General features: G+C 36.4%; 1 protein-coding gene across 6 annotated transcripts in view; it reads right to left on the reverse strand.

The window, feature by feature from the left end:
- LOC143248883 (band 7 protein AGAP004871-like) overlaps nt 1–22,935 on the reverse strand; it is a 143,199-nt gene that overhangs the window by 26,513 nt on the left and 93,751 nt on the right. The gene's annotated exons all lie outside the window — the stretch shown is intronic.

The raw sequence follows: 22,935 nt of genomic DNA on the forward strand, positions 1-22,935 counted from the left end.
TTGTTGTGTTGATAAGGGTGTTGTATGTACACGTGCGTAGTGAGTACCATTACTAATTATATATTTGTATTACTTAATGAACAAAGAAAGGTTGAATTGTCGATCCCCTGGAGTTTATGTATGGTGTTTGTAAATAATGCCTTGTACGTAAAGCATAAGATAGGGATGGCGATAGAATTTTACTGTAAAGATTTTATAACTTAAGCTAATAAGGACGGGGAATGAATATTGCTGTAAAGATTCTGTAACTTAGGCTAATAAGGACCGGGAATGAATATTACTGTAAAGATTTTGTAACTTAAGCTAATAAGGACGGGAAATGAATATTACTGTAAAGATTCTGTAACTTAGGCTAATAAGGACCGGAAATGAATATTACTGTAAAGATTTTGTAACTTAGGCTAATAAGGACGGGAAATGAATATTACTGTAAAGATTCTGTAACTTAGGCTAATAAGGACGGGAAATGAATATTACTGTAAAGATTCTGTAAGTTAGGACAGTAGGGACGACGAATGAATATTACTGTTAAGATTTTGTAAGTAGGGACGACCATTGAATGTTACTAAAAATATTTTGTAACTTAGGATAGTAAAATAACCCTACGATCCAGCGCAAAACACCCCGAAAGTCGTGAAAAACATTGGCTAATTTATATTTTGACAACTTGTTATTAGCAAATATCAGCATATAAACTGTGGAGTTCCTATGGTTGGCAAACAGAACTCGGTATAACCATGTGTGATTTGAAGCCTAAAAGATAAATGCCAGGGGTTCAGACTTTCGTATAAGATCACTCGGGAATCCATCAATAATTATTTATTTTATAGAATAAATCAATAATTAAAGTTGAATGTCTTCTTCTTCACGAATGATTTCTTTCTTACAGGTTTGTTTTACAGGATAATTTATTTCAGAAGTAGTAAGAGTGCAACTGGTTAGGTTCAGGGGCGTGGCCAGAAATGGCCATTGTGTTTTTTTTTTTAGTTTGAGTGCGTGATGCAAGCGCGAAGCCATGCTTGGGGGGGGGGTGGGTGAATTATGCATTCTGAGACCACCACTTTGGCAAATTTCAGAATGGCACACTGAAGTGTTTGTCTTATTTTTTTAATCATAAATAAATATATAAGCCTATATATATAATATAAGTTATCAGGCCCAGCAAAGTAGGCCTACAGTCCTGTCATCAATATATAAAATATAGAGTCACTCAGGAGAGTGAAAAATATATGTATAGTGTTTATAATCTGTATTCAAATATCATGGACAGTGCATGTTCAGATTCCCTGGATGTCAAGAATTAACTTCACAAATAAACAGTGGGTGGCACCGTGGCAGGCTGGCAGCACCATGACACTAATCTAGTGTCATTGGCGCCATCTGTAGTGAATCATTCACTATAGATGGCGCCATTGGTACTGTGAATGTGACGTTGATAAAAAGAATGTGACGTTGACAAACAGAAGTTGCAATAAACAATCACTCACTATGTCAAGCCTGAAAAAGCAAAAGACACTGCATGGGTTCTTTAAACCCATTCATGAGGCTGAACCTGATCAATCTGCTGAATCAGGTTGAATCATTTGAATTGTCAGAGTCATCACTGTGGCCTTCTACCAGTGCTGCCACTACCACCTCAGGTCCAGTCTGGGACATTGGGAATTACATTTCTGATGATGTCAGCATTGGTAAACAGGTAAGTCGACTCCTCATTATATTAATTTTGTATTAAAAATCATGCAAACATTCTGATGAGTTTTACTGCTAGTGATTGTAGGCCTTGTTAGGCCTGCTCTGTGAAGTACAGCTCTAAGTCTTTCTCTTCGAGGTTATTGTACTCTCATAACAAACTTTTCTTTGTGCACAATAACTTAATTAGAACTATATCTTTCCGTCTCTTTTAGATAAACGCTAAAACCAAAAAATGCCTTCTTGAGAATGCCTGGAAGCCAGGGAGTGATTATGTTTCCCCCAGTGTGGTCCAAGAAAGTTGCGTTTTCAGCATCATTGGCTTTCACAGTGGAGATGGCTACTCTACAGTCAACATGCAAAGGGTGCTTTCTGCAAGTACTGATGTCTTTTTGCTCCTGATGGTGCTGTTGTTAGAAGCCAGGAATTGGGACAACTAGTGAAATTTCCATACACAAACTGGAAGAAGGCTGTTGAAGACTTCAAGGCCCATGAATTGAAACAGTACCACCAAGACAACAAAGAAAAAGCTAACAATTTTTTACAGGTCGTAAACACAAGTTCATTTGTGCACTTGCAGATTGATGCAACTAACAAGCAAGAAATTGAACAGAACCGGGAATATATAATGCCTATTATTGATACTGTATTGCTGTGTGGGAGACAGGGTTTAGCTTTGAGGGGAAAATATGATTCTGGTCCAATATTTTTTGGTGAAACTGATGAGGAGCCCATCAATAATGATGGGAATTTTCGGGCAATTTTGCGCTACAGAACAAAGGGTGATGTCAAGCTATCAGCAAGCTTTAAGAGTACAAAGAGGAATGCTATGTATCTGAGTCCTCAAATTCAAAATGAAATCATCAATTTCTGTAATACTCATGTTCTTGATGCTTTGGTCAACAAGGTTAATGCTGCAAAGTGTTTCCCAATATTAGCTGACAAAACAACAGATATTTCAGGCATTGAACAGTTTTCGTTGTGTGTTAGATATTTGCATGCCAATGACAACTCTGTTGCAATGAGAGAAGATTTTTTGCAATTTATACCTGTTTATGATATGACAGGCAGAAACTTGGCTGATGTTATCATAACCAATCTAACAAAATATAGTATTGACATGGCTTACCTGCGAGGACAAGGGTACGACGGTGCTGTTTCTATGAGTGGGAAATTCAATGGTGTCCTGAGACACATAACTGATAAATTCCCACTTGCACCCTATGTACACTGCAGTGCCCATTCCCTAAACTTGGTAATTTCTGATGCTTGAAAAGAAGTTCTTATGTGAAATTGCATGGGAGTAATTTCTACCATTGAAAACTTTTTCAATACACCTAAACGAAAACACGTTTTGGCTCTTTCGGTGGAGAATAAAGCACCTGAATCGAAAAAAAAAGTTTGAAAGGTCTCTACCCCACCCGGTTGGTTGAGAGGCATGACTCAGTCATTGTCTTTCTAGAATTAATCCATGCAGATGCAGATGCCCTTGAGACCATATCAGGTTGGCAAGACAGAGATTCTGCCACGCAAGCCAATCAATTGTTGTGTTCCATAACACAACCACAATTCACCATCACTTTACTTACCATTGTTAAATTGTTTTCCTTTAGCTTTTTTCTGTGCAAGTTACTGCAGCAACAGAACATTGATTTATGTGCTGCAATGCATCACGCAGAAATAGTGGAAGATTTAATCCGTTCACTCAGAACTAATACTGTGAATGAATTTAACAACATTTTCTGTGAGGCTCAAACTCTGTGTAGTGAGCTTCAAATTGACATCATAATGCCAAGGCAGGCTGAAAGACAGATGTACCGTGCTAACCCACAAACCACTAGTCCTGAGGAGTGCTTTCATATTGTTGTATTTGTACCATTTGTTGATCACTTTCTTTCACAAATATGTGACCGTCTGTCCAGTCACAAAACTCTCCTTACAAACTTCATGTGTCTACTACTTTCAGGATCTACCACAGAACAGTCAGAACCTATAGCACAACAATGTGACCAAATTAAAGAGTTGGTCAATATATACAAGGCTGACATTGACAGCACTTCACTAGCTGCAGTGAGTGAACATAGGGTTTGATACAAATCACTTGCGAACAATATACCAAAAAATGCCATAGATGGATATGCAATGTGCAATGCAGAAATGTTCCCAGTCATTTCAAGACTGTTGAACGTATTTGCCACGCTGCCTGTGTTAACGAGCTCAGTGGAGCGTTCGTTTTAACTTTCAGAAGACTCAAAACGTATTTGAGAAATACCACCACTGAAGATCGATTGAATGGCCTGGCCTCATTATACATTTACCGTGATATAAAAGTTGAACCAAACTGTGTTGTAGATGTCCTGGCAAGAACGAACAGGCGTTTGAGCCTTTAATAGATATTCGATTGTATTTCTCTAGTTCTGACAAAACGTGCTTTACTAAAAGAGTGTTCAATCAGAAATTTGAATTTGACCATTTGTTGTGTGTGAAATTATCTGCCATGCAATCACGGATATTTATAAAACTTCACAGGTGGCAACTGAACTTGTCTAAAAAGTTTGGGTCCATGGGGGGTTAACTCCCAACCCTCCCTTGGCAACGCCCCTGGTTAGGTTTTACCGGTACTAAACTATGTTGCTCTTATATCAACCAATTAAAGAAACACTAATTACTTTCATTGTGTAATTCATATATTATTTGTTCATACTTATAATCGTGTTACGTGGTATTATCCGAATCTTTACGCCCTGCATAGGTTGGAAACATGGCTCGCAATCAGAGGGTCGCAGGGTTGAAACACCGTCCCAACAAACATGCTCGCTCTTTTAGCCGTAGGAGCATTATAAATTGACGGTCAATCCCACAAGATGGGTGCTGATAACTAGATACTTTCCCTCAAGTCTTTGACTACTAAATTAGGGACAGCTAGCTGAGATACTCCTTTCACCCTGTAGCTTCGCGCGAAATTCAAACCACACCAAACTAACGCTTAACAAATAAAATAAATAAATATATAATAAAATGTATATATATATATATATATAATGAATAAAAAAATGAAAAAAGTGCCACCAACAAACTTGACATCCAGCTGATAGGGCAAAATAATAACCATACATGTACCACAATACATGGACATTGCCCTGAAAAGAATTGGTTCACTCTGACCCAAAAATAAAGTAACTATCACTATCAAATACTGTAAGACCACATAAGTACGGGGAGGAGGAAGAGGTCAAAGAGAACCTGACCCTCCAGGATATGAACATATCATACCCAAACACCGAGAGAGAGAGAACATTAGTTATAGTAGCCTTGGTTGTAATGTGTTATTTAATTATTAGGCCATAAATTAAACGTAACGCACTTCTTCGTCACCTGAAAAACACAGGAAGTATTATTCTCTCTTGTTCTGTGCGCATTACATAGCTGAACTAAAATATTTGGAAAAAGTGCACATTTTACGCGGATATCATGGTATTTATCCTGCTTTTTTTTTCAAATGTATTTGCCATTTAGAACATACTCACTAATGTTATTACCTAAAACAAACTTTGCAATGTATTACTTACTCGATACCATGTTGTGAACCATTTGATTTCCTCATGTATGATGAAACAGTTAACAAATGATAAGAAGTTTGAAGCAGGCTGTTGCACGTGAAATGTCGGAATTTTAAAGAAAAATGTGAAACAGATACATATTTTTGTAGTTTAATTTATTTGAACAAAACAAGCTCCTTTAGACTCAACACACTTCGATGATAAATCGATTATGTTTCAAATGAAACATTGCAAATTACCTTCCTCCATTTCCAAGAAAAATCGTTTTCATAGTGTACTCTTAGAATAAAATAAAACACATTTTGTGTTGTATACAACACTTTGTACGTTAAAATAAAGCGCATATACTTGTTGAATTTTTCATTTCACAATAATAATCCGAAAAGAGCTTAAGCCAATAAATTAATTAAACATCTTACATTATAATTACCTTGTGTTCCTGAAGATAAAGAAATCTGGCTTGTGTATAGTTCGTGTAATGCGTCAGTAGTTTTGCCTTTATGACGTTGTGAATTATATAAAATTTATGAAAAGGGTATAATGGCATTCAATGGATAGAGGGTAAATGATTTATCATTTATGCGTGTCTTTAATAATTATTCGTATATCGAAATGCTTCCCGACGGCCTAGTGGTAAGTTTGTATGCTTAAACTTTAAAATTCGAGGTTCAGTTCCTGAAGTAGGCGCAGAGTATCTTTGTATGCTATTTCAACAAAAGATTCACGATTTCTTAAACACTTCGGATGATGTGCTTTTGTTATCATATAGATTAGAAATGGTCGCCAAGATGATTTAGTTTTAGTTCTGCTTACATTTTATTGAGGTAATTCTGAGCTCTATCTTGTGGAACATCTGTAAATAATAGGCCTAGAAGTAAGAGGAATCTTAACTTTGAAAGTATGATCTGTTCCAGCACTTAACTTGATGTGCGGTACCTAATGATGCTGTTTCAACTTCTATTGAGCTATTCTGTGTTGTTTCACTTGCGAGTCTATCCCACACTCTTAAACAGCAACGCATTAAGGCACGTGCATTGTTTACATCTTTTAGAGGATTTTTACTGTTTTATCACTAGTGGTTTTATTTTATAGAAACGAAACTCCGCTGGGAAAACAACGAGGAAAATATAACGAAATAGAGAAAAGGAAACAATGGGAAAGTTGTAAACAAAATATGTAAACAATAATAAAAACCGTAAGATAAATCGTAGAAGCGACTGCATATTTTTGTCTTACTTCCGTTTGATATCGAGTTTACCAACTTCTTGAAAATAATAGTAATAACATTTTTGTAACTTCAGTTTCTAAAACAGTTTTGAAATATTTAAAAATTGAGTACCAAAATAACTTCGATAATCAAATTTGGCATTACATGCACGATTAATCCAAGGATTCTACAAGCATTATTTCAATAAACCACTGTTTCAAGGATCCTAAATGTCATGTCTTAGTATACTACTATTCTAAGGATTCTAGGTACCATATTTCAATACACCACTATTCTCAGGGTTCTAGGCACCATATTTCAAGAAACAACTGTTCTAAATATTCTAGGCACCATATTTTAATACACCACAATGCTAAGGTTTCTAGGCACCATATTTCAGTAAACAACTATTCTGAGGATTCCAGGCACGACATTTCAATACACCACTATTCCAAAAACTTGAGGCAACGTGTAGGTCATTAAACCAGGGCCAGGTTTAAGTTAAAGACATACAGTTTCGTTGGGCACGGCATGGCCAAGCATGTTAAGGCGTGCGACTCGTAATCTGAGGGTCGCGGTTTCGCATCCCCGTCGCGCCAAACATGCTCGCCCTTTCAGCCGTGGGGGCGTTATAATGTGACGGTCAATCCCACTATTTGTTGGCAAAAGAGTAGCCCAAGAGTTGGCGGTAAGTGGTGGTGACTAGCTGCTTTCAGTCTCGTCTTACGTTGCTAAATTAGGGACGGCTAATGCAAATAGCCCTCGTGTAGCTTTGCGTGAAATTCAAAACAATACTAAACCAAACGAAACCCTGTATATGGTACATTATTTGTTACAAACCAATCTTGAGTAACTAAATATTTAAATGAGTGTATGATATCAATAGTTTTCTCATTTCAGAAATGAATATGTCGTCTTGAATTATTCTTGTGAAAATTATTATTTTATTATTTATTACCTGATTAGTAAGAATCTTCGTACTAAATTTACCATAAAACATCCACAAAAGACAACATTTTCCTAACACAGGTGTAGGTGTTCAAGATATTTGTATCATTTCTGATAACTTTGTTTTCGTTGGATGCTAACGTTATCAATAACATTATTTTGGACGTTCACTCTGTACTCTTAGTTGTAGTCCGGCATCGTCAGGTGGTTAAGGTGATCTTAACTTGAGATCATAACTTGAGGGCTGCGGGTTCGAATCCCCATCACACCAAACATGTTCGCCCTTTCAGCTGTGGTGGTGTTATAATGTAACCGTTAATCCCACTATTTGTTAGTAAAATAGTAGAACTAGAACTGGTGGCGGGAGGCGATGATTAGCTGCCTTCCCTCTAGTATTACACTTTTAAGTTAGGGACAGCTATTGCAGATAACACTCGTGTAGTTTTACGCAGAATTCGAAGAAAAACTCGTAGTTGTGCAGAAAATAAATTATTTGAAGGTACAGGACATTTCCTTAGACGTTGTTGTTTTTAGTTTCTTCTGAGTCAGTTTCAACTAAATATAAACTAAATAGGCTCAAACAACACAATATTAAAAAAAACACGGAAGCACTTAAAGTGGAAATCGTTTATCTTGACTAAAAATACTCCTTCATTAACAGTTTGACCAAAGTACTTCTGTCCACAGTATCCAAAGGATAAAAGTCTTACTTGGCTTTCTAGGAAACAGTCATTTATAATTCTCTTAGAACTGGCATTATGTTTTCAAAAATCACAGCAACGTGTTGTAGAAACCTATAGGTTACATTGTGGTAGTTTCAACTTCAATGCCACCTTACGCAATCAACACTCGGATATTTCTAGAGTTCGTACATATCCATCTATAATTTACTGGCTAGAGGAAATGTAGAAAGTCAGCAGGATCTATCACCTCTGAGACTTTAAATTGAATAAACCGATTGACTGTCACCTCTATAACGCACCCGAAGCTGAAAGTGCGGAAAATGTCCGGTTGCTTGTTTATAGTTAAGCACAAAGCCACACAAAGGGCTCTCTGCTTTCTGTTCTTGCAAGTTGGCACAAATATTTAACTTTGTGATCTACATATTCGTGTACCAACCACTAGGGTAAGCCTAACTTTCTAGATGAATGCCCGGCATGGAACAAGTGTGTTAAGGCGTTCGACTCGTAATCCGAGGGTCGCGGGTTCGAATCCCGGTCGCGCCAAACATGCTCGCCCTTTCAGCCGTGGGGGCGTTATAATGTGACGGTCAATCCCACTATTCGTTGGTAAAAGAGTAGCCCAAGAGTTGGCGGTGAGTGGTGATGACTAGCTGCCTTCCCTCTAGTCTTACACTGCTAAATTAAAGAAGGCTAGCGCAGATAGCTCTCGAGTAGCTTTGTGCAAAATTCAAAATAAACAAACAAACAAAAATTCTAGATGAATAAATATGCCCAGTAATTTTTCCTTAGTACCTTCCTAAAGTAGCTGATAGCCTGAAAAATAAGCAAGGCTCAATTTATAAGTTAAAGAAAGCCAAGTTACTAGTAGAAGAGTTGATACTACCTTACTTTGTTTTATTATTATTCTTTATTGATGTTTTAAAAGAGTATCACAACAACAGTTGGGCCATGTACAGGCTATTATTTTCAGCAGTAAATTGTGAAGACAATGTCCTCCTGCCAACTTCTTAGATCATAAGGTAAGTTGTACATTATTGTAGAGCATTCGATATTATAGCCATTCTTGCATTGGTTTGAACGTGTTTTTTTAAATGTTCAAATAGTGTTTGTTATTATACACTAAGCTATGAAATAATGTTCGTTTGTTTTCGAAATTAAACACAAAGCTACATATTGGGCTATTTGATCTCTATCCACCACAGCTATCGAAACCCGGATTTTAGCTGTGCCACTGGGGGCGCTGTGAAATGAGCTTTATTTGTGCTGTGTCTACTACAGGGATCGAACCTCTTAAGAATACCGGTGAACCATTGCGTGACGATATAAACGTGTTTAGCAGACAGCAATAATTTATTTGGAAATGAAGCTTACGCAGTAGATTTTCATGGTCTTGGAGCTAATTCTTCACTTGATACTTGTTCGTTTGTGTCGCTTCTTTATGGGTATTAGGGTACGTTGATAATCATATACCCAGGAGGGTCAGGTGCAAAAAGACATTTTCTTCCAACCCTAACTTCAATTCTCAGCTACTACTATGTTGAAGTTGTAGTGCTTGAGAGCTAGAGTAACCCACACTTACTCCAGGCCTTTTAAGGGCAACGTCCATATATTGTCCACAATACTTATTTTTCTTTTTTTAAATATAATTATATAAAATATTTGTAAACTATGTATATAATACTAAATTTAAAAGTCTAGTGTTTGGTGACTAGCTTAATTTCTATTTCTTAAATATGTTTTCACAGGAGAGAGGTGCTTAGGACTATGTTCATCATGTACGTGGTACCTATCGAGGTCGCACAATAAATCAATATTATGCCAATTTTTAGTAAAATAATTTAGAGCATTATGCAAGAGTCTATCGGATACTGTCACTAAGTTTGCATACTTGCGTATAAATATTGATGAAGTGCTCCTCGGTACTTTATATGCTAAGGTTATAATTGAATTTTGTATTTTCTTCAGTTTATGTAGTTGTTTTTGTGATGTTTAACCAGGCTAGACTTTTGTATTCTATAATAGGTCTAATTTATGTTTTGTAGATTTTTATTGATGCTTGTTAGTAGTTAGGTTTTGTTTTGAATTTCGCGCAAAGCTACATGAGGTCTGTCTGCGCTGGCCGTCCCTAATTTTTGCAGTGTAAGATTCGAGGAAAGGCAGCTAGTCATCACCACCCACCGCCAACTCTTTTACCAATGAACAGTGGGATTGAACGTCACATTATAATGCCCCAATACTGAAAGGGCAAGCATATTTGGTGTGACGGGGATTCGAACCTTCGACCTTCAGATTACGAGTCGACTAACCTTAACCATCTGACTATGCTGGGTCTCTGTTAATAGTTTACAGACTCATTTATCTAACAAAATTAATTTACATTAAAGCTACAGATTTTACAAAGAGGCGCGAGTTTGTTTACTATTCTGAGTGTTAGTCTTTTTGCTTTCATCGTTTTGTTGTTAATGGTGAGTATCAAACTGAGGAATCGATCTTTAATATCATGGGTTTAGTTCATATCTGCTCATTTATATCTTCAGGGAGGGCTTTAGAATCCAGTAAAACTTAGATGAAAAGGAGTGTATGGCATAAAAGATGTGTTTTATTAATCTTGAAATAGCGTGGGATGTCTCCTCAGTCGCAGACAGACAAAAGCTGTATTTACTATGTGGTAGATCTACTGCTAAATATAACTCACAGTACTGTGCAGCTTTAGTCCAGTTGGGTGTTGTCTACTTCTCAAGTACTGCATATTTGTTTATTACAGTTATATATATAATTGTGCGCAGTCTAACCGATCTGTGACACGTTCTTAAATATTTGATCTGAAAAGAAGAGGTTTGGAGGTAATTATAGCACAAACATCACAGCTCCAAATGGTAAATTTCAACCAACATGTTTTTATCAATGAATACCATTCAGTACTTTTTAGCTCTTGACACAAACTAAACGTTTTCATCTGTCGGTTACACAAAAATATCTATAATCAGATTTAATTCAAGTCATGCCAGAACCATAATAAATCATTGTACTCTAAATCACCAAGAAAACTTATCATGAACATTAAATCTATACTCGAAAGAATATTTTTTGTTGAATTTCGAGCAAAGCTACTCGAGGGCTATCTTCGTTAGTCGTTCCTAATTTAGAAGCGATAAATCAAAGGGAAGACAGTCAGTTTATTACACACCGCCAACTCTTGGGTTACTCTTTTAACAGTAAAAGTGGAATTGACAGTCACATTATAATGGTTGAGAGGGCGAATATGTTTGATGATTTAATTTGAGGTTCTGATCTTCAGATTGCGAATCAAGCGCTCTGACTATCTAACCATACTAGGCTACTTGAAATAAGTAAATATATTTTTGACAATTGTTTTCTCTTCTAAAGAAATTAATATTTTTCTTTTTTGATTAACTAACTTTTAGATAATACCTTATTTCAAATAAGGGATAAACACCATAGAATAAATAAAATTCGTAAATAAATTATAGTCCACGCTATAAAAACAAGTGCTTAATAAACTTCCAACTGCAGATTAGCCAGGTAATACACCATCAAAGGTAATCACAATTTTGACACGTCCATTAACTTTAGTATTTGTTCAGTAAAACGAATGTAGTCTGTGTTATAAAGTTAGGTGTAAAGGATGCTAGTTGGAGTTGACATGAGTGAAAAATCAACTGGCTTCTGACTCATCTCTAAGGAATTATAACACTCAAAGTTATTAGAAAATGATGTGAGGTAGTCTAACTTTTTTAGCTTCTGTGAAGATTATGGGACATCCTATCAGGTTATGAGACAGTAACCCAGTTTATAGAAAACACGTGTTTATGACCAAAAGAAAAGGGAGAGTGGCACACTTTCTTGATCAACTACTTTGGAGATTACGAGACCAATTATGACTATGAGACAAAAGGAAAACAGGAGTGTAAGGTTAAAAAGGAACGGGACATGTTCAGCATGGGAATGAGAAAGGAATATGAAAGACATGGATTCAATGAAAAAAGAAAAACCAGGATATGTGAGAGAAAAAGAATAAAAAGAGTGGGAAAGGTTTATTTGTTTGTTTTTGAATTTCTCGCAAAGCTACTCGAGGGCTATCTGCCCTAACTTTAGCAGTGTAAGACTAGAGGGAAGACAGCTAGTCACCACCACCCACCGCCAGCTCTTGGGCTACTCTTTTACCACCGAATAGTGGGATTGACAGTTACATTATAACGCTTTTACGGTGAAACAGCAAGAATGTTTGGTGCGACGGGGATTCGAACCCGCGACCCTCGGATTATAAGGTGAGTGTCTTAACTACCTGGCCATGCCAGATCCGAATGGCAAACGAAAGAACAAAACTTATTGTTTAGTAGATTATTTATACATATTATCCACTAAACAGAGATTCCAGATTAGAGGTGAGTAACCTGTGGCTATTATCGGTTGAATCTATAGGAAGTCTCTCAACCAATCAGAAATAGAAATAAACTAGCCAATCATAATACACTTTCTAAAATCCACCAGAATAATATATAGAGACCAAAGTCACCACACTGACCTGAAGAGTCAAGACAAAAGACTTTCGAAATGTCCTTCTCTGTACTTGTATTCCTACAAGTAACTGTCCATTCAATTAAGTGTCATTACGAACAAAACCTAATTATAAACATCAGTTTGTCATATTCAAATTCATTTACAGCTTACAGCCTCTAGTTGTTTACGAATTTCAATATTACTATTCGGTGGCAAACGTGTTCTTGTTTTAGTCATCTATCATTTTTATGTTGGTTTGTGTCAGTTCCTGATGGGAATAAATACAAGCTTCATAAAGTGAAGAAATAAGAAGTGCAAGTATACCATTATTACAACAAAGTGATCTATAACAGCCCAATTGTTCATGTATCAGCTTAAGCTTGGTAACAAAATCCATATCGTGTAAACTCGAGACGAAAACGATGAAACTATATCATATATTAAAGATGCTACATTGTGGAAATTCACAAGTCTTTAGGTGGGGAAGTTGGATTGGTGTAAACTTTATTGATGTAATAACCTTTGTATATTCTCGCATCAAGAATGCCCAGATGGACTCAGATATTACGTTGTCTTATAGTTTTGCAAATGCGCAATACCATTAAGTTTTTGACAAAACCTAAGTAATTTCAACTGCTAATTACCCAAATATATCTATGATCAGATCTAACTCACGTCATACCAGTACCATAAGAAATTGTTGTACTCTAAATCACTAAGGAAACTTATCATAAGCAACTACTACTGATGAAGTATGAAGCGTTCTTGAAATGTCTTTTGTTAAAAATCAACATAACGTAACATTAATGGACAACAAGGGACTTTTTGGTAATCTATGGCTGTCCTAGCGATTAGAGTAAACTAACTCCTTAAAAACATCTCAAAGATAACTATTGCCATGCAAACATTTCCCAAACTTTCCCTTAAACTCCTTTAAATTAACTGCATTCATCACATCCGAAGAGACAAATCACTTTCCTGGATAAATAAAGCTGACGTAGCTAAGATAACTTCCTCTACTACCAAAATATATATTTGTACCCCATAATCTTACCATTCTCATCTTAGGTATGAAAAAGTTGACGCACTAATGGTATCAACTCCCTTTAAAATCTAAACACTTCAGTTAGGTCCCCTTTAACACTCCTGTTTTTTTTAAAAAGAAGACAGTTTTAAGGATCTTAACCTCTCCTTATATGACAATCCATCCATCCATCCCAGTTTAAATTTTAGGATCTCTCCTCAGAACCCTTTACAACAATTCAATGTCCTTTCTAAGGTAGGAGGCCAAGACTGAACACAATATTCCAAATGTGGTATAACCAATGACCTCTACTATGACATAATAAACTCTTTAGACTTATATTCAATACGTTTGTGGGTACACAACCTAAAATCCTACTTGCCCAGCCAATAGCAATAGTACCTGGATGGCTTAGCGAAACTGATCAACCAGAACACCGAGATCTTTTCCTTCTATAATACTGTTAAGGTTATTCATATAAAAATCAGACTCATGATATCCCATATGCATTATCTTGCATTTATTACGTGTGTGTGTGTTTTCTTATAACAAAGCCACATCGGGCTATCTGCTGAGTCCACCGAGGGAAATCGAAACCCTGATCTTAGCGTTGTAAATCCTCAGACTTACCGCTGTTCCAGTGGGTGATCCAAGTACTAGCAACACCATTCATTAATCTGCCATATATGGAACCAACTCACCAAACAATCCAGTAACACCCAAAACTATAACTTAGAACATTCAAAACATTATTACATAGAAATCTCCAGCATTATGGTGCCAATCATAATATATATATATATATATATTTAATTTAAATTATCGAAGTCATCAATGTTATTTTTCTCAGTTGAAGATTTCAAATGGTTTTGTTTAGAACAAACTGTGGTTTTTATTGGCATGCTGCCTATTTGCCATATATAATCAGTGTAATGACTTCATTATTTTTTACAGATGTTAAGCAAACAGTACAGAAAGAATAAACATGTTCTAATTTAACCTTAAACCTTATGAACTCTTTAGTTTAAGTTAATTCATTTTTGATAGAAAAAAGTAAAAAAAGGGGGATGTCGTTGTATAACAAAGAATATACATTGTGTAATGGTTTTGGTTTTGCTACATCAGCTAAGATATAAATGTAGTTTTGAAGAAGAAGAAAATTGTAAAATAAATAACCACTCGTTCTTCTGCCCTCTTTCAGAATGATCGTTGTATTTCTTAATCTTCCGTATTTATATACATACAAAAGAATAACTGTTCAAAGGAGAATATGCTCCAACTATGTATTTAAGCAAAGGGGAGATATAAATAGTAAAAACTGACTCAGGAGAATTTCCAGAAAGAGCAAAGTCCTGCGCCTTGTTGCTTTAGGCTGGAAAACAAAATTTAACAGTTATTTGAGAATAGAAAAGAGAGCAACTTTGATGACTTACAAATCTTCAAATAAATTATGACTTAGACATGAAACTCACAGGATGGAAGATTACAAAATAAGTAACTAACACTTGAAAAACTACTTCGTTATTTTAGAAATAAAATTTGTATTTTACAATAATATGTAAATGATACAATTCTATTATTATGCTACGTTGTGAATATAAAACTAATTCTAAGAAGAAAAGAAAAAGTAACAGTATGAGTGATGGTTGTTAAAAATAATACGTATCTGATAAAACTTCCCACATGTATTATGTATCTGATAAAACTTCCCACATTTCTCTTAGTTTATTTGTTTATCGCATCATACGCACACGGAATTCAGTAAGACTAATAAGAATGACTTATTTGAGGCTTGTTTGTTTTCTGAATTTCACGTAAAGCTACTAGAGGGCTATCTGCGCTAGCCGTACCTAATTTAGTAGTATAAGACTAGAAAAAAAGGCATCTAGTCATCACCACCAACCGACAACTCTTGGGCTACTCTGTTATCAACGGATACTGGAATTTACCGTAACATTATAACACCCCCACTGCTGAAAGGGCAAGCATGTTTGGTGTGATGGGGATTTGAACCCGTTACCCTCGGATTACGAGTCGAGTGCCTTAAACACGTGGTCATTAAAAGTAGAGAACGCTGGTTAGTATGAATAAAAGAAAAATTAAGCAAGAAAGAAGTAATGTCAGCCACGGTATAGTTTTAGTCTAGTAAAATATTAATTTTCATAGAAGAATATCAAGAAATGTTTCACAATCATTGGTAAACTTTTTGTGACTCAGAAAACGTGTCTCATCCAAGTTTAAATCTTTATGTTTGAATTTATTGGTTTCGTGTCGTATTTGAAAGAAACTGTGATATCATTTAAATATGCACGAGCTTCACTAGAAATGTCATATTCAACTACTCTGTAGGAGGTTTATCCCCTATGTGCTTTCCGAATGACGTGCTAAATTTTCATATATGTTTAAGAATGAAAGAGATGAATTTTAAACTCACTGGAAAGTTACAATACATATTCATATCGTGTCGTAAAAGCAAAATGCAGAACAAACAAAGAAGACGAAAGAAAGAAATAAGAACTGGTTGCTAAGAAGTCAGAAAAACTGTGTTAAAGAACATTAGTTAGGAACCTCTTCCGTCTTTAGTCAAACGAATACAGAAGCTACTGACTGTCTGCTAATAACTGTGATGCATTACAAATAATGTTGGAGATTATCTGGTTTTCTAAATACAATAGAGATATTTAAACAATTGTTAGGAATTCCCTTTAAATTTCGTACTGGAGATGGTCATCTTCCCTCTAGTCTTGCACTGCTAAATTAGGGACGGCTAGCGCAGATAGCTCTCGTGTAGTTTTGCATGAAATTCCACAAACTACCAAAAAAATAATCATCACAGAAATTTATCTACGTGATTACCACAGCTTATCTTACCCTGAATATTACCTTATGAATATTACCTTATGAATATTACCTTATGTTTTGGAACTGAATTTATTGTTAGCGCAAGTATTTTCCTTGAATACTTGTAATTTTGAGACTGTATGAAATTCAATGGGTGTCTTACTGGCTCATAAAACGAAATTCTCTCTAGCTAGATCATTACTGACTTACATTCATCGCCTTTAATAGAATGATTTTATAGTCCTTCATTCTGGAAAATGATGCCACTTCCTTCTCCTTACGAAAATATAATTTAAATATTTTTCCAGTTTGATTAATTTATAATACTTGATATCTGAGAATGGTCCTTTGGAATGCCCAGTAATAAACAAATAACTCATACTTCAATCTGAAATTTGGAGTGTGTGTGTGTGTTTTCTTATAGCAAAGCCACATGGGGCTATCTGCTAAGCCCACCGAGGGGAATCGAACCTCTGATTTTAGCGTTGTAAACCCGAAGACATATCGCTGTACTAGCAGCGGCTCTGAAATTTGGAAGACAACAAACTGCATACTACGTGCCAAGTAAGGATTTGAATAGAAAAGTCCAACCTTTTCAACTATTAGCTTGAACTGCGAACAAAAAATTAAGGAATTTTGTTTCCCAAGAGATGTTTAAGAAATAATAATGCCCAATTGTTTTAAATTTATTGCAAATTTTTATGATACAATTTATGATAAACTTGTGCATTTGCGTTTTACATTGGACCTTTCGCTACACATAATTTATTCTGATATGGAAATCAGTATTTAAATGCAGAAGTTCAAGTCATTGCATGAATCGTGCAAATAGGAAGCACATGTCTGGCCTGAGAGTCGCTGTCTGATACGTTTTTATTGATCAACAATTCAAAGAAATGCGGTATCAAATTTTATAAATATTGCCAAATGAAAGCAAATACTCTAGTAGTAAAGAATGACTGGTAATCAATCACTGGTGACTGACCAAAGGATTAGATGACTGGACTGTCATGTAAGATTCTACCAATATCAGGTTATGTCTTATTTACTATACTTTTTTCAACATTGGTCAGGATTTGACTATTTGCCAACCGTGAAGGGCAAAGGAAAGTAAATAAATTATCATACGGTAATCAGTTAGAAAAATGTTTATCACAGATAGAAATAGCAAAGCAAGGTTTCAGTGGTGCTTAGAGCTGGAAGTGCAAACAGTGAAAGGTTGAAAATGCGCGATGTATTCAATTTCAGCGTTTTTTTCTACCAAGAGTATAGTATAAAAATAGGGTAAAAGGAACCTTACGCGAAGTCTGACACAGCTGTAGTGTTTCTTCAATGCACATTATTGGTGTAAAAATAATGTTTGTAAGGATCTTCTTGGAACTTGAATTTCGATATTTTTTGAGGGGTCAATAAAAAGTCTAACGTATCTAAATCTTGTTGACAATCTTGTCCATCTCACAATGGATTTTCACTCTGATTAATAAGGTTTTTTTAAAATAATAATTGGATAATCCAACGCTCCTGTATTGACCAAATGTTTGTTTCTGAATTTCTCGCAAAGCTACATGAGGGCTATCTGCGCTAGCCGTCCCTAATTTAGCAGTGTAAGACTAGCGGGAAGGCAGCTAGTCATTGCTGCCCACCGTCAACTCTTGAGCTACTCTTACCAACAAATAATGGGATTGACCGTAACATTATAACGCCCCTACGGCTGAAAGGGCTAGCATGTTTGGTGGGACTGGGAACCCTCGACCCTGTGTATTGACTAAAATAATTTTGATGTGTTATAACATTAACAAAGAATTATGAAAACAACAATTCACAAACCTTATGTAGTTCACCCAAAAGCAGATTTTGATCAAGCAATTTGATATTATAAAGTTTCCCAAACACTCCGCCCCCCACTGGTAGAACGGTATGTCTACGGACTTACAACACTAGAAACCGGGTTTCGATACCTGTGATGACAGATACAGATCACCCTTTGTGTATCTTCGTACTTAACTACAAACATCCTCTAAATAATCAACCAAACTCTGATTTTCTTCTATCGTATCCAAGCCAACCTGAAAAGCTCTAATATCGAGCGAAAGGCTTCGTCAATTCTAGAAGTAGCAGATATGGTTTGTATATTATTAAACATTCTTCAAACCTTTACTCAATAATTCCCTATTGACGCTTCGAAATCAGGAAAAATAGTTTGCTTTATCGCTAGTTCTTTCAAATAGTGATTAAATTTAAGAAAATAACGATAGCAATAAATAGTAACAAACAAGCTTGGTTTGAAAGAAATAATTATAATGTTAAAAGTCTTGACCCTAATTCTGATGTTTAGTGACAATGATTAAAAGTTACAGTATAATTCACGAAGTAACAGTAATCGACAACCAGTTTGCTAATATTAGCAGCATCTCAACTTCTGCTGCATCTTTCATAGTCCAGTCAGCTTCATGAGCCCTGGGTTTGGCGACTCGTCGTTACGAGATATAGCAAATTTTATTATACACTCGTCGTCACTCTCATTCAGCGGATCCCCGTCACACCAAACATGCTCGCCCTTTCAGCCGTGGGAGCGTTATAATGTGAACGTCATTCCCACTATTCGTTGGTAAAAGAGTAGCCTAAGAGTTGGCGGTGAGTAGTAATGAACAACTGCCTTCTCTCTAGTCTTACACTGCTAAATTAGGGACGGCTAGCTCAGATAGACCTCGTGTAGCTTTTCGTGAAATTCAAAACAAACCAAACCAAAACTTTCATTCAGAAAATTTTATTAATAATGAGAGTAATTTAGCCATCTCAGAATCTCAATCCGAAAATGTCTTTAAAGTAATATACGTCAAGGTTATCACCTGTCGACATTTATAATCTTATAAATATGTTCGTATAAATTGGGTAAAATAAAACGAGACATATTCCGGAATATTTTGCTACATCCAACAGTCTGGTTTGTTACCATTATAATATAGTTGTAATAATGAAATAACCGGGCAATATAATCCAGAGATTAAACAAAAATAGCCAATCTAGTGTCTTGTGTCCATGAACTACTTGTCTTTTTCAGCTGAACTGAGTACTTGTTACATTGTTTGTTATATACTTTTCAAAAAAAGAAACGCAAAGGGAAAATACGAAACAAATTGTTAACAAGTTTATTCCGGGTAGTTCTGTATGATATGTGTGAAACTTTGCACATTCACTGCTGAACATCTAAAGACTGTAAAGGCGAAGACCACGCTCACTAGGTGAAGTTTAACGTCACTCAACGTCAATAACGAGTATGCCCCACGTGAGCATCAATAACTGGTTGGCATCTCCTGCCCATGGAAGCGATGAGATGACGAATCACATCCTGTGGAATGGCTGTCCACTCAGCCTGCAAAGCTGCTGCAAGCTGAGGTAGAGTCTGCGGTTGAGGTTGTCGCCGTCGCAGACGTCGGTCCAACTCGTCCCAAAGATGTTCGATGAGGTTTAAATCTGGTGATCTGGAGGGCCAGGGAAGAACGTTGATGTTGTGGTGTCTCAAGAAGACAGTGGTGAGTCGGGCTGTGTGAGGACGGGCGTTGTCATATTGAAAAACGTCGTTGACGTTCACCATGATGGGTTGCATATGGGGCCTAAGAATCTCGTCGACGTATCGTTGAGCCGTAAGATTCCCTCGCATGTGCAAAAGGTCTGTTCTGGCATTGTAGGCGATGGCAGCCCACATCATGATGCTGCCACCACCAAATCTGTCAACATCCTGCACACAGTTTGCTGCAAAACGTTCACCTCGGCGACGGTAAACACGAGTCCTTCCATCTGCCTACGAAGCATAAAACGTGATTCATCGCTGAACCAAACATGCCTCCATCGTCGATGAAACCATACCCGATGTGCCCGAGTCCACTGCAGCCGTGCTTGACGATGTTGCTGGGTGAGGATGACGCCTCTGACTGGACGTCGAGGTCGGATTCCTGTATCTCGTAGACGGTTGCGTACGGTCTGATCGGAAATCCTACGCAGCCCTGGTATGGTTGAGACAGTAGACGTCGCAGTGGTGGTCCTATCTCGAAGGTGACGTAACCGGATGTTGCGATCTTGTGCGGGCGTGGTCACACGAGGTCTGCCAGATCGTGGACGGTCACGAGTTAATCCATGTTGTTGGTGACGATTTCATAGCCTTGTGATGGTGCTTGGGTGGACATTCACAGCTCTGGCAACATCTGATCATGATTCGCCTGCTTCCAAGCGACCAATGGCGTTGTTGCGTTGTGCTTCAGTCAGTCTTGGCGTAACTGTATTGCGTGTCGGTGGCTTAACACTGAGCTATGGAAACCGAGAATCTGTCACTTTTATAGGGATTTTGCACATGTTGCACTTGCAGAACATGCAGATCTCTCAAACAAATTTATTGGACACGAATGCGTTTTGGCGAAAAATCCAATGTTTTCCTCCGTTTTCAAAGTGCACAATTTTTATTGTCATTTTGGTCTGACAATCAGTGCCTTAACACGTGTAACATCACATACTCTGAGCTTGTAACGTTATTACATAAATTTCTCTTTAAAATAACAAAAATATCCCTTTTGCGTTTCTTGTTTTGAAGAGTATATTTATACGTGATTATGGTATTACTGTTTAACTAAAGTATGTCTTTCTAGAATGCTTGTGATGAAATGTTAGTGTACGAAGAAATACGATAAGGTAAAAAAACAAAGGCATCTAGAGAAAAAACGTACTAAGTTAATTAATACAAGTTTTTAAGTCAAGTGCGACTAAAAACAAATAACAAACTTTTGTGTCATGATAGTTCTCGCTTTCCAAAACTACTTGTCAAATTATCAAAAGTAAGAAACTGATAATATAACGAATAGCTAGGTCTTGATACCGTGACAATATTTCAACGTGAAATCGATATGTCATTTTCTGCAGAAAACTTGGGGGATGATATAATATTTCATCTTTTAAGTAATAAGTAAATGAATAAATTCAACTTTATACACAAAAATTAATCTCATAAAACCGTATATAAAGTAGTGTCGTAAATGTTATAATAAACCCTTAAAAACGTCCTCTTAACAGTTAGTTTCGCTAATACAGCTATTTCAGATCCGGTGGAGATTATCAGGATATCATCTCATATAGGGTAAATCTAGATAATTCTCATTTGTTACCCTCAATGGCATTATGAAGTGTATGTATATATGGTTAGAGGACTTTCTAATCACAATTTTCACATAGATTTTCATCTGCCGTGTATTGTTGACATATTTTTCTGAAAATAATTCAGTTGGTCTGTTGTTACCATTCATCAAAGGCCCGATTGGCTAGGTGGTTAAGGCGCACCACTCGTAATCTGAGAGTTGCGGGTTCGAATCCCCGTCGCACCAAACATGCTCGCCCGTTCAGCCATGGGGATGTTACAATGTTACGGTCAATCCTAGTATTCGTTGGTAAAAGAGTGAAAAGCCCAACAGTTGACAGTTGGTGGTGTTGACTAACTGTCTTCCTTCTAATCTTTCACTACTAAATTAGGGGCAGCTAGCTAAAATAGCCCTCGTGTAGCTTTGCGTGAAATTCAAAAGCAAACAAACGAAACAAAGCATTCATCAAATACACGCTTTAAAGCAGAAGTTTCTTAAAGTTCGAGATAATTAATCATAATGTGAGATAAATTTCTACATAAAGTTCTTTAAGGTTACTACGCCACGAAAAAGTCAATGTAAATTCTATCCATACGATGTAGCCAGAGGCGTCACTAGATGTTTAAAATATTCGGGATTTGGGCCTAAAGGCGCGGGAATTTTTGATTTCAGGGTGATATCAATCGTGGTTTTCCATTTTGATTTCTCATGAGACTATCTGGAGATTTGGGGCACGGGACCGACGTGCTAGTTTCTCCTAACGCCTTTGAATGTAGCAGTAAATTTGCCTACGAATAAATATCAGGAAGATTTTTATTGTCATAAATAAAACTTTTCGTGATATTTATTCAGCTTATAAGTTTGTCCACATTACAATGAGTAGAGACACAATTTGCTTTACTAAACGAACGCTCAGTAATAGCCTTATGGTTGAACTTTAAATGATATTCTTATATTTTATATGCTAGTAAAAATTTGTGTGTTGATGCGTACACGTGATAACATATAATAAATGTTCGTTTAATATAATTTGAAATTTGTATGAATTACACCTAGAGAAAATCAACACCATGTAGCTATTTCAATGATTCCATGTAAAACATACCTTAACTTTTGACTCAAGTCTAGGAAAACTAGTTATTATATTTAATAATCTTACTCATGTGACATATCTAATTATATTATTCTTACTCGTGTGATATACCTAATTCTTCTTACTCGTGTGTGTTTTCTTATAACAAAGCCACATCGGGCTATCTGCTGCATACTCATGGGACTTACCCAGTTCTTCTTAGAGAAAATTTCTCAAAATATATGGGTTTGAAATAGTCCTTCTGCG

The sequence above is a fragment of the Tachypleus tridentatus genome, chromosome 4, assembly GCF_004210375.1.
Source record: "Tachypleus tridentatus isolate NWPU-2018 chromosome 4, ASM421037v1, whole genome shotgun sequence".
NCBI classification, from domain to species: domain Eukaryota; kingdom Metazoa; phylum Arthropoda; class Merostomata; order Xiphosura; family Limulidae; genus Tachypleus; species Tachypleus tridentatus.